Genomic DNA, 12,849 nt, shown 5'->3' with positions numbered 1-12,849 from the left:
ACTGGTAGAAAGACGTTTATCTCTGAATTCAAATCCAGGGAGCAGAGTCAGACTCGAGATCTTTCCAAAATGGTTCTGCCCACCCTTCAGGTCTCACAGTCCACTCTGACAGTCCAGAGTCGCCTATACATTAGTCACGCTTTGTATAGAACTTAAGTTACAGCTGCATCATACATTAATTTTTATTTTTTTAATAAGCATTTGGGATTTTATTGTTTTTAAAAAATCACAACCAAAAACATGGTTACAGTTAGAGGCCCTCTTGTTTCTCCACAATGATACTGAGTGTGCTCACAAGGGGTTCCCATTGTTAAGTCTTAGTTAAACAACCATCTTTAAAAGAAGGGAAAAAAAAAAACTCTGCACACTACCATTTAACTTGTTTTAATGTTTCTTCTCAAATGGTGAAACATACTAAAGTACAGACAAGGAATAATCATAATGTTGTGGCCAACATTATAAATATGGAATTTTGAGTTTAAAACATTTTCTGGTTCAAAAAATAAATCTGGTAGTCAATGCAGCTCTGCGGGTCTCTGCGTCTAGTAGGGTCGATCGCTGTGCTCCTGATGGTGCTCGCCTTTATTCATTTTTCCAGGTCCTCCACAACCACCTCTTCTTCCTCCCATTTGTTCCATCAAAGGTCCAGGGGATCCCCCAAGGCCACCTCGTCCTCCTCCACCGAAGCCACCTCGGTCCATGCCCTGGCCCCCTCAAAAGCCACCTCTGTCTCTACCAGGGCCACTTCTGAACATTCCGCCGGGACCTCCAGGGTCCATGAGGCCACCTCTTCCTCCCCGCAAGCCACCAGGCCCACCTCTGCCATGATCAAGGGCAGTGGGAGAAAACCTTCAGGCTTCGGTGCCTTATACTGTTTGCATTCTGTTCTCCAGGCAAAGTGCTGGTTTCCACAACCCGGCTTGGGAAACTGCCAGTCTTCAGTCCGGTGTTGGACGTTGCCTCCTCCAGACGGATTCCCTCAGGAGCCCAGGACCCCTCTCAGAGGGACGCCTTCTGATCCTTCATCCATGGGTCCACCAGGCTTTTTCACCTATGGGTCCATCTCACTCTCCAGCACCCATTTCACTGTGTTCTCCTCCCCGCCCACCTCTGCTTATGCCTCCACGATCAAATCTTCCTCTTCCCCTGCCCCAGTTATCAAGGCCACTTATGTTCTGGTTCTCTCCTGGTCTGGAAAATCCTCCAGACTCCTGCCCATAAACACCCATGCCATTGGGGCGGTCCTATCAGAATGAACTCTGCAGCCTGTATCTGCTGCTCTGTTGGCTATATTGACTTGGAACCTGGCTGTAGAATCCAGTTTGCAGGGGTGAGTCAATAGTGGGAGGCTGCTGTCCATGGCTGCTCAGTTGCCTATAGGTGTTCTGCTGAGAGTAACTGCTCTGATCTTAACTAGTCGGTTGTGTAGAGGAATAGCTAGGTCAGAGGATAGGATGGAGGTGCAGTGACTGACTGCATGGGGTAGCTCCCAGTTACCTGGGGATAACTGCAGTTACTCTGTCTGTATCTTAGGCTGGGCTTGTCGTAACCCCCTGTGCTGGATGGATATTGATTAGTCTCAGCGGGCTTGTTACCATTCTGCAGTCTCGTAGGTGCGGTGACTGCTGGCTGCTGTCCATAGGCTAGGTAAGTAGGCTGAGTGCCATATGCAGACTGAGCTGCATAGGAGGCCTGGGTAGTGGTGACTGTAGCAGTGGGATCATAAACACCAATGCCGTACCCCTGGACAGGCTGGCTGTATGCCTGGAGGGAAGTTGGAGTAGTGTAACCATAAGAAGTTGCATTGGTGGTCTGAGCCCGGGTATAGTTTAGTGGGCTGTCCATAGGTTCCATAGCTTTGCTGCCCATATGCCTGGGTGGTCTGTGCATATCCTTGAGTGGACTGGGTAGTGTGAGCCCTGTAGTCCTGCTGGGCCACAGCTTGGCTATAAGTACTATAGTCTGTGGATGCCACTTTCTCTCCCACATTATACATTTAGATAGTGACATTTAGAGTAGAGGAAGTTTACAAGGCCTAAGGCATCATGCATTGCAAAAGTTATGCAAATCACAAGAATTACGATTACATTGATACTATATTGCTCAAACCTATGACTGTTAAGAAAGGAAGTAGCCAGGCGTGGTGGCTCACACCTGTAATCCCAGCACTTTGGGAGGCAAGAGGCTTGTCCGAGCCCACAGGTTCAAGACTAGTCTGGGCAATATGACGAGACCTTGTCTCTCCAATAAATCAAAAAATTAGCTGGGCATGGTGATGCATGTCTGTGGTTCCAGCTACTTGGAAGGCTGAGATGGAAGGATCACCTGAGCCCCAGCAGGTCAAGGCTGCAGTGGCCGTGAGTATGCCACTGCACTCCAGCCTGTGCAGCAGAGTGAGACTCAGACTCAAAAAAATGGGGGGAGTAAATAGGGATTTACATCTCTGGGGGTAGTCTGCAGGGAAGACAAGGATCCCCTGAAGCTACTTACTGGGAGTGCACAAAAGTCAGTTATGTGCTCAGAAATGTGCAGGAGCGCTTGAATCCTTGTCATGGCCTTCTCTAGGGACTGTGGCAATATAGATGGACATTAGCAGATCTCTGTATCGCATCCAGATTGACTTTTTATCTGATCAAGGAATTTATTTACATAAACGCCGCGAATGCAGTGCCCACTGTTTATAAACATCAAACTTTACCCTAGCCTCCAAGGTCTTGCAAGAGTCATCTCTGTCCTCCAGCAGATCTATGTTCAGATTCTCAGGTCTCCTGGCACCCCCTTCCCTAGGGCCTTGGCACATGCTGCTCCCTTCATCCTACTTAACATCCATTTACCTTTCAGTACACTGCTTAAATATCAGAGCTCCTAGGTATGTGCTCCTGGACCTTGGCCTTTCCCTCCCAGCTGTCCCCACCCCTACTGGTCCACGGTGAGAAAAGTCACCCCGTGCTAGCTTCTCCCATAAATGCCTCTTTTATTTTTCCTTTAGAGACAGTATGCCAGGTTGTAATTCTATACTGACACAGGATTATTATTTGATTCATGCCTATCTTCCCCAGTGGATGACGGCAAGCTATATGTGAGTGTATCCATGTCCACTGGGCTCACCATTTGAACCTCTGCCCTTAGCACAAAGCATAGGTCACCAAACTCTTGTTCAGTGACTGAAAGAACTATGCAGCTTTGAGCAAATTATTTAAACTTTCTCAGTTTCTCTTTCCTCAATTATAAACAAGGAATAATGACAATACTGCCTCGCAGGTCTTCGTGAGACTTAGCTAGCATCAACTATGGAAAGCACTCAATGGGAGTAAGCACTCAGTGCGAGGTAGCTGATGCCGGGTGGGGTGTGCTGCAAAACCTGTGGATTCTTTGGCTGGTTTCTGAAATGAATTTTAGAGTGGCTAGCAAAGTTTTCAAACAAAGTTTATTAGCGAGAAAAAGGAAGAAGGAAGATTCGTGGCAGAAAGACATGCCATGGGCAAGTTTTTCAAAGAAGAAAAACCTGCTTTTGCTCTTAACTCCAAACTAGATACAGCTACCTAGTTATTGATATGCTAATGGATGGAGTCCAGGTAACATGGCTCCAAAGAGATTGACATCTCCGGGTTCCTGGTGGGAGGAGACAAGGGGAAAGGCCTTTTCCTGACCACATTGTCTTTTGCAGGAGACCTGGCAGATGTTTCCAATTCACAAGTTCCTTAGCTAAAAGGTGGTCTTATTATCACTTCCATGGCTTTGGTCAGTTAAGAGGTGGTCTTTGACCTTTGACAGGGAACCTGAAAGTTTCTCAGTGATTATTATGCTAAACCATGAGTTAAAAGGTAGGGCTGTCCTAGTCTTATATCTGATGGGGTTTTCTTTTGCCTTGCCAAGCAGGTGAGGTAGGCTGCCAGCTTAACCTGCAGTAAAATGTAATTTTAAAAATGTCTAAACTCTTCCAAAAACCTACCTATTAGAAGGTCATCTATCTGTGTCTAACCTGTGCTAGCTACCCTGCCTCAGTAGCTATTCCTGATGCTGTTTCGTACGATGTTATGTGGGCTACAGGAATTAGTTCCTATCTTCAAATTGCTTATAGTCCTATAAAAAAGGAAGACACTTACATAAATAATTAAAACACCGGGAGAAGTTAGAGTTTATCCGACTAGCCAATAGGAGGACTGACCTAAGGCAAAAAGGTGAAATAGCTACCATCCAGGACACCGTCTATCATCATCTATTATCTCTCACCTCTCCCTTAGGGACTCTCGGGAACCTAATGCTTGAGTCACAAGCATGGCACCATCCAAAGGTTTAGCCCAAGTATCACCTCCTCCGTATAGACCTTCTTAACTCCACCACGGAGAATTATTAACTCCTTTTGATACAGAGACTAATGTCCTTCTACATTGTCATAGCCCCTAGAGATGGGCATAGCAAGGGTTCAAGTCCTCCTGCACATTCCTGAGCACACCACTGAGAGCCCCCTTATCTCCTATGCATTCCCAGTAAGAAGCTTCAGGGAATCCTTGACTTCCCTATAGATTACTCCCAATCAACTAAAAGATGCCCGTCCCCATTTACTTCCTTTTTCTGAGTGGTTATAAGTTTGAATAATATAGTATCAATGTAATCGTAAGCCATGTGATTTGTATAACTTTTGAATCAATGTAATCATAAGTTTTGCAACTTGTATAACTTTTGTGTAATGCCTGATGTCTTAGGCCTTGTAAACTCACTATACTCTATGGCAAGCCTGATTAACGCTTCTGCCTGCCAGTCCTAACTGATAAAAGCTATGAGATACCTCTGAGAGCTGGTACCAGGAAGTCTGGACCGAAAAATGTCACTATGGATACATGAGGCTGAAACTCAAGTTCTATACACTGGTCTCTGCTGGTCACGTGGCTAATGTATAGGCACTAACTACTCTGGAGTTATAGAAGTGAACTGTAAAAGCCTGCGGGGTGAGCAGAGCCATTTTAGAAAGGGTTCAGCTTTGCTCCCTAGATTTGAACTCAGAAATAAACATCTTTCTACCAGTTCCCTGCCTCACTGGTTTACTATATCAAGTGGGGAGCAACTGAGTGTTCTCAGACCATAACATAACACTTTCTGGGCAGTATGTGCGTGTGTGTGTGTATACATGTGTCCCTACTAAAAAATTAAAACTCCTCCAAGGAAAGAATCCTTTGAAGAATCACTATATTCCTTTTCTGTATGCTTAACCAAATCAACTACAATAAGTGAAAGGGTTTAGTCTTTTTGCCTCAGCATAACCATTAGAAAGCATTCAGACATTCTACTGCAGGACAGACAGCAGCCTATCCCATCCCTCTCGGCAAATCTCCTTCAGATGCAAGAGGAGGACAGTCCAACTATTCATGGTTTAGCATAATAATCTCTAGTAAACTTTTAGGTTCCTTGTCAAGGCCAAAGATCAAAGACCACCCTTTGGCTGGCCAAAGTCATAAAAGTAATAATATGACCACATTTGGTCAAGGAGTTTGTGAGTTGCAAATGTCTAAGAAGTCTCTTACGGAATCCTCCCCCCCAACCTAATCAGCCCTTTGTGACCTATGTGACATGAATAAGCCCCATCATGGCAGCAATCATGTGACTAACCCACCCATCTGCCTGCTGTCTATCACCTGACATCAGTACCTGCGCTTGTCTGCCCCTTTGTGATGACATGGAAGCAGACCACCAACCAATCACCTTAATGATTTTCCTCCATCTAGGGGAATGTTTAAAAGGACTCAGCCACAAGCAACCAGCAGCCATTGCCTTCCTAGACTCTGGTGTAGCCATGTGCTCTTTGAGCTATGGCTGTCACCATGCTTCCTGGCTTTGGTTCCCTCCCCCACCTTGGAGAGGTGAATCTACTTTCTCCCTTCTCTCTCTCTAATTTACTTTTAAATAAACTTTTCTTTCTTAACCTCTTTGTGTGTTGCAATTCTTTGCATTTACTCTGATCTCTGGGTTACCGGTGCTGCACATCCCCTCACCCCTCCAGCCTGCCACCCTCACCCTATCCGGACCCTAACAATAAGTGCCCAGTTAAGTTTCATTGGACGAACGAATGATGAGGGAACGAAAAGGAAAAGAAATCACATACAAAATGGCAGCTGTGTAGAGAAACTAAGCTGCGTGGACAGGCAGCACACAAGCCTAGAATACAGAACACAGCTCAGAGGGTTTTCGAAAGACAGATCAAAGGCAAGAGAACCTCCAAGAGGCAGTTCTTCCCTGTTTACTCTTCAGTCACTCTGCAATTTACCTGCAGTCCCCACCCCTAGGTCTGCTTGGACATGAGATCTTTAAACGTTGGGGGTGAGGGGCGGAGAATGACACCTGCTATCTGATCCTTCATCTGTAAAATAGAGCTAATGACAGTGACCTTCCTCACGGAACTATTGTGTGGGATAATTAATTAATAATTGCAGAATCCTTTGAGAGTATAAAATGCGAGGTAGATGCAAAGCATTATTTCCATACAGTCTCCGCTGGCTCTTCTCAAGCACATTCTGGCCATGGTGCCTTTGATCGGCTGTTATCACCTGAAATAGAGCAAACACTGCCTCTGTATCATTAAGCAAATGAATAATGAATGCTATTCATTGTTAAAGGTTACTTAGCAAGATCACCTTTTTTTTTTTCTTTTGAATGGGGACTGCCTCTGGTGAGAGGATTATGTAAACTAATAACTAATGTATCAAAGGAAAGGGGAAAAAAGAAACAGCCCTAGTGGAGTGGTGAAGCCCAGGCTTTGGCCTTCCAAAGAAGCCTGTCTCCACCCATCGGAAGGAGAAGACAGAGTCACTGGGAAAAGCCCTGAGGGGACCGTGAGCCGGCGAGCCAACCCTGGGAGTGGCAGGCTGCCGACCAGGCTACCTCCTGCTGTCAGATTTCAGCTTCTTCTGCAAGACACTGTTTGCCATATCTGGAGGGCGAACGTGTTTGTTCAGTCATTGTCCTATTCCTCAGGCCCCTGGGTTCTTCCCCTCTTGCTCACCTGTGCTTTGTTGGAGAGCTTATGTTTTTCTTGGAGTAGAACCTTTTCTAGAGATAGAGGTGGGCAGCCCTATGATCAGAAAACTCTTAATCTCTGCATCTCCCCCAAGGCTCATCTCTCCCTATAGAAATGGCTCTCAACCCACTGCAGGGGAGATCATTAACGTCGGGGGCAGTCACCCGAAGATTCCAAAGGGATGTGAGGCAGCCCGATGGAGGCCACATCCTCTTACAAAATGTGAAAAAGCTCAAAACTTGTCGATTGGTTCATTTGATCCAATATCAAAAGATTGGAACAGTATCACAATCCCCGTAAGTGTTCCCTTCAGATGTAGACAAAAGAAATAACATGCGTTTGTTGATTTGGTTTGAATTTTGTAAGTTTAGACTTTCATACTCCAGCACCCTGATACGGTGTTTGATAATTCCACAAGTTACATTTTAAACATTAGAGTTAAGTTTTACATCATGTTTTTCAAAAACTATACGAATTTACAATGTGTCTCTCTCCCTATATTCTTTTAAATAATACCCAAAACACAGTCTCATATACCCCTCTATGTTTTACTGCCTTAACTACAGGGATTTTATGTCTCTTATTTGGCATTTCTGTTTATTGTCATTCCTCTATAATTCCGGTTTTTGCTGACCTGCTTTTATTTCAGTATCCTTTGAAAATCTTTCTTCAGTATGCTTAGTTAATTCAAACTTTGGAACTATTGGTAAAAGCCATAAAATTTTTCTTAACATGGAACAAGATCGCCACCCAGTGGCCAGACTGGGCCTCACTCTATGCGTTTTCCTTCACATTTTTATTTCACAGAACTATGTGTAGAACCAAGGTGTCCTGAAAGAATATATATCGCAGCCCCTCCATTTTTCAGATGACACTAGAAGTTCAGAAAGGTTAGCTTATTTGGTCAAGCACACGATGCCACAGTAAGACCCATCCCTCAGGACAAGCTTCAGACCACCTCAGAACTTGGAGGTGAACTTGAGGATCCACCAATCCAAGCCTGCTGTCCTTCAGGTGAGGAAACAGGCCCAGAGGAGGAAAAACAGCTTCTCAAGGTTATGAGCTCATTAAGCTGGGACAAAGTCCAGCCTTGTTAACATTTAGCTTGATGTTGATTCTCCTATTTGACCAATTTCATGTAAAAATGTTTTATTTTTACAATTTACATTAACAAAATTTCAGTCTTTAATAGTTGACTACACATGAAGAATAAGTGATCAACGCTTGTCTTCCTCAGAATGAATAAGACCACATAATAAGAGCCCTTAGCAAGGTAAATTTTACTCTCATAAATGAATCATTCTTTGTTGGTCTTTTCAAAAATATTTCACCACTTTTGCTTATACTTAGTAAGTGATAGATTTAATTAAAAATTCTAACTATGTCCTTCTTCAGGCTAAAGAAAATACTTGCATCTCATTCAGACTGTCTTGATTCTAGTATGCAAATGCCTAGATTTGCACGCTTTCTTTGGCAAGTTAGGGATGACTCCATATTGACTTTCAATTCCCTCTCCACTGACTTCAAAGTCATCTTAATGAAATTAGAAAGATCCACAACACTGAAGATTCCTTATCCCTCCAAATAACTCTGAGTTCCTGACTTCTTTTTTTTTTTTTTTTGAGTTGGAGTCTCACTCTGTCGCCCAGACTGGAGTGCAGTGGCCGCTCCCGGCCACCGCAGCCTCGACCTGCTGGGCTCCGGCGATCCTTCCGCCTCAGCCTTTCAAGTAGCTGGAACTACAGGCGCGCGCTACCACGCCCGGCTAATTTTTGATTTATTGTAGAGATGAGGTCTCGCCAAGTTGCCCAGGCAGGTCTCGAACCCGCGGGCGCAGGCAATCCACTCACCTCAGCCTCCCAAGGCACGGGATTACAGGCTGAGCCACCGAGCCTGGCAAGTTCCTGACTTCTTAGGTGTCTAGGATTCACGCAGGGCAGCAGACTCCGCCTGGTTTGGCCCCACCCCTGTCCCCAAGGTCCTCCTGAATTCACCTGCAGCTGTGGTCCCAGGAAAATTGACAGCTTCCACCTCCTGTGATGTCTTCCCTGGCTGAGGCCTTGGAAGCCAGTGGAACGATTCTGAGTTGGGCTGCATAAGGTTTTTCCCAAGAACCCCTGGTACTGAGCACCGCTTGCCCTAGAACCCTAGCGTTAAACTACTCTTTAACCCAATGAGTTGGCCTTTCTCCTTTTCCCATGACATTTTTCTCGTTTCCTCCCCAGGAAGTACAATAAAACAAATACATAAACTACCTTCATCCACATCCTTGCGGTGGTGTCTTACTTTCAGGGGATACATACAACTGACTATATTATAAAGAAGCCCTGTTTTTTGCCTTGGTGACAATACTAATGGTGTCCCCACAATTTGTGTAGTTTGCCCTTCTCCCTGTACACAGGCAGACTGACCGTGAAGTATGAGAAGTGGAAACATCAAGACATTTCACTTGAATAAGCCGTTTTCAAGGCCCTGGATAGGGCCCTAGAAATAAACTCACAAGGTCGTATGTTTTTGTAGAATTTGCAAAAGTAACACCTTTCAACCACGATCAGTTAAGGCCACCATCTCTTTCCAGGTTGTATTCTGGTGGCTGACGGCACTTTTGAAATCTAGCAAAAAGAGAAACTGAGTTAGAAATACACATTTTAACTGAAATTTGGAGAGATGTTTCAGAACATTCCAGTTGGAAAACAAATGCAAAATTATAGTTTCCTGATTTGCATGAATAAAGAGTGTGATTTCTGCTATTTCTAAATCATGTATTTGAAGAACTTAGACAAAAATCTCCATCAAAAAATAATGGAGAAAGAAACAAAAGCAGTCAAGTGGTCAATAAAATCAATAGAAATTATTCCTGTATCAAGAAGTAAACTGCAACAAAAACATTCAGCATATCAAATGCAGTAATTAAAGAAGAAGAAATAAATTGAATAAAAGTAATAATAGGCTTATGGATAATTTGATAACCCAACTAATAAACAGGCGTGAATCATATGAATATATTGGAAAAAATCAAATATCTCAACTTCTTGACACTAAATACTGATACCAATGAATATAATATAAAGTCACCATACATCACAACAATGAGGACATCTATGACAAATTGGTTAATGAGTGTCATTAACTCAAAGTACTTAAAATTAGTCACTGCATAAGAAACTTGAATGCCATGCCATTTTTTTTTTTTTTTTGCTAAGCTCTGGTCTGGCCATGTGACTCTTTGAGCTATGGCCACCATTGTTTTCCTAAGTTTTGGTCCTCTCCCCTACCTTGGGGAGGCGAATATCTCTCTCCCTTTCTCTAATTACTTTCTAAATAAACTATATTTTTCCAATCTAAAAAAAAGAAAGAAAGAAAGCTTGAATGCCCTAATCACATACAGATCATACAGATCATATGTGCAAAAGACTTAATATAAGTTTTCAAATTTGACAACAATCCCAACAATTTATCCAACATTGCCAATAATGAGTTGTGAAAGCTATAAGAAATATTTCTAAATTATCAAAAATAAAAAACCAAATTTGAATCCATCATGGTAGAAGGACTAAATTATCTTTCTATTTTCTCTGTGGAATGTATTCCCAAACCATTATTATATGAAGAGGTAACTGAAGAGTTTGCTTTCAAAAACATAGGGAAATAATTATCAAAGTCTAAAAGTAGCTAATTAATAAAAATAGCAGGTTACTTTTCAGAATGTTAGGATATTGATGTTATTCATCATTAAGTATTTGTCATTTCTTTCCTTACTCCAAATAAATATTGGCTTTGACACTTAATTTTGTATTCATAAGCTTGTATTATTTTTCTTAGAGAGCCTCCTAAATCATATAAAATTACAAGCCCATTTCTTCCCAGAGCTTTCTGTAACAGTGAAGTTAATACCATAGGCCTTGTCCAGGCACAGTGGCTCATGCCTGCAATCCCAGCACCTTGGGAGGTGGAGGAGAAAGGATTGCCGGAGCCCAGGGGCTCAAGATCAACCTGGACAAAATGGTGAGGCCTCATCTCTACAATAAATCAAAAACTTAGCTGGGTGTGGGGGTGTATACCTATGGTTCCAGCCACTTGGAAGACTGAGGCAGGAGGCTCTCCTGAGCCCAGCAGTTTGAGGCTGTGGTGGCCATGACTGCACCATTGCACTCCAGCTTGGGCAACAGAGTGAAACTCTGACTCAAGGGAAAAAAAAAATTTTTTTTAAGTAGTTCTTTTTCCTGTAACAAAAAAAGAAGCCAAGTGCTGTATGTCCTGCTTAATATACAAGAAAAGAATATATAGCATGAGACCCCCCAAAATAGCAATGCATGCAGAGAATGACAAAACCATATAAAACCTTTCTAATATAACATGGACCATGATAATTTACAATACATTTAGTCAAGAGTATATACATTTAAAACACCCAATAACACATTTGCTAGTGACCTGCCTTCCTAGGAGTTTAAACTTAAAAAGCAAACCAAAGAAAATGTGTCATATGCATTACAAAGATGGTTATCACAGATGAAAGAAGGAAAACTAACAGATATCTTAGACCAGGGCACCATATTCTACTGTTTAGGCTTAGGGACCAGTTGTTGGGAGCCAGCCGTGGAGGCCTGCCTGAGCGTTAGGGATCCAGGCAGGCTGCGGACCCTGAGACTGCTAGGATGAGTTCAGGAGCTTCCCTTCTTTGCTGTTTTGGCACGTTCCACTAGCAGGGACCTTGATGATCTAAGCATGAAGTTCTGAGAGTATGACAGGCATGGCTTACTTTAGGAGTCCATTGTTCCCGTTTCTCACTGACTGAGGTTTCGACTTTAAACTTAAATAATTCAAACTCAGGTCACATTTGGGAGCCTTTAATCCAGTACAAGCTTCTTTAAAGATTCAATGGTATATTTGTAGAATTAGTATATACATACAAAGTGCTGTTTCAACCTTAATAATACAGATAAATATCTACAGCTACTAGAAACGGCCCAGCACAAGCTTTGGGCTGGGCCACGTTCCTAAAGGCCCAGCACGAGCTTTGGGCTGGGCCACATTCCTTAGGAATTGGTTTGGGCTATAATTAAGAGTTTCTATAGTGTAGATAGAATTAGCGTAAAATAGAGAGGAATTGGGATTTAGGTTGGTTATTAGGTGTTGCGTATGCATAGGTTTTAAAAGTTATTGATTATTAGAATATTATGATGTTAGAATTGCTGTACTGCTTTTGAGAAATATTAACCAAGCATGAGGAACAGTGAAATAGTTTGGGGATCCTCATTCCTCATGCTTGGGGAAACACCTGGTGGATGGGGGACGCCCCTCATCCGCCTGGTTCTATGTTCATGTAAATGTCTTGTGATTTAATTGGGATTGCCCTTCCTCTTACTCCAGGAAACACCTGGTGAGTGAGGGATGCCCCTCATTCACCTGGCTTTGTGTCCATGTAAAGGTTTTGTGATTTAATTGAGATTGTTCTTCCTCATGCCCAAGGAAACACCTGGTGGGTGGGTGGGGGGGGCGCCCCTCCTGCACCTGGCTTGTGTCACATGGAAGACTTGTAAGACTGCCTGTGTAAAATTTGGGATAAATACAAGCTGGAAACCCCCAATAAATGGCTTCTGGTCAATCCGTTGAACAGATGTCTACTTTCTTTCTTTCTCTTTATATCTACCCCTCCTTCTTTCTTTCTTTTAATATCTATCCTTACAGAAACGCCAACGCCATCACACCTTCCAAGGGACCCCCTAAATCTCTTTTTGGGGCTGGCTCCCCAAAACCAGTCATAGTTTTACAAACTACAGGTTTTACAGTGTTTTACAAACCAGTCATAAAATAAGACAGTGTTTTACAAACTA

General features: G+C 43.1%; 1 pseudogene; it reads right to left on the bottom strand.

The window, feature by feature from the left end:
- Positions 1–979: 979 nt before the first annotated feature.
- On the bottom strand, positions 980–1,996 carry LOC103264561 (annotated as a pseudogene).
- Between the last annotated feature and the right edge of the window lie 10,853 nt (positions 1,997–12,849).

This window comes from Carlito syrichta, unplaced genomic scaffold (assembly GCF_000164805.1).
Source record: "Carlito syrichta isolate Samal-C Ts95f unplaced genomic scaffold, Tarsius_syrichta-2.0.1 Scaffold305681, whole genome shotgun sequence".
NCBI classification, from domain to species: domain Eukaryota; kingdom Metazoa; phylum Chordata; class Mammalia; order Primates; family Tarsiidae; genus Carlito; species Carlito syrichta.
This window is presented reverse-complemented; position numbering and strand designations above follow the sequence as displayed.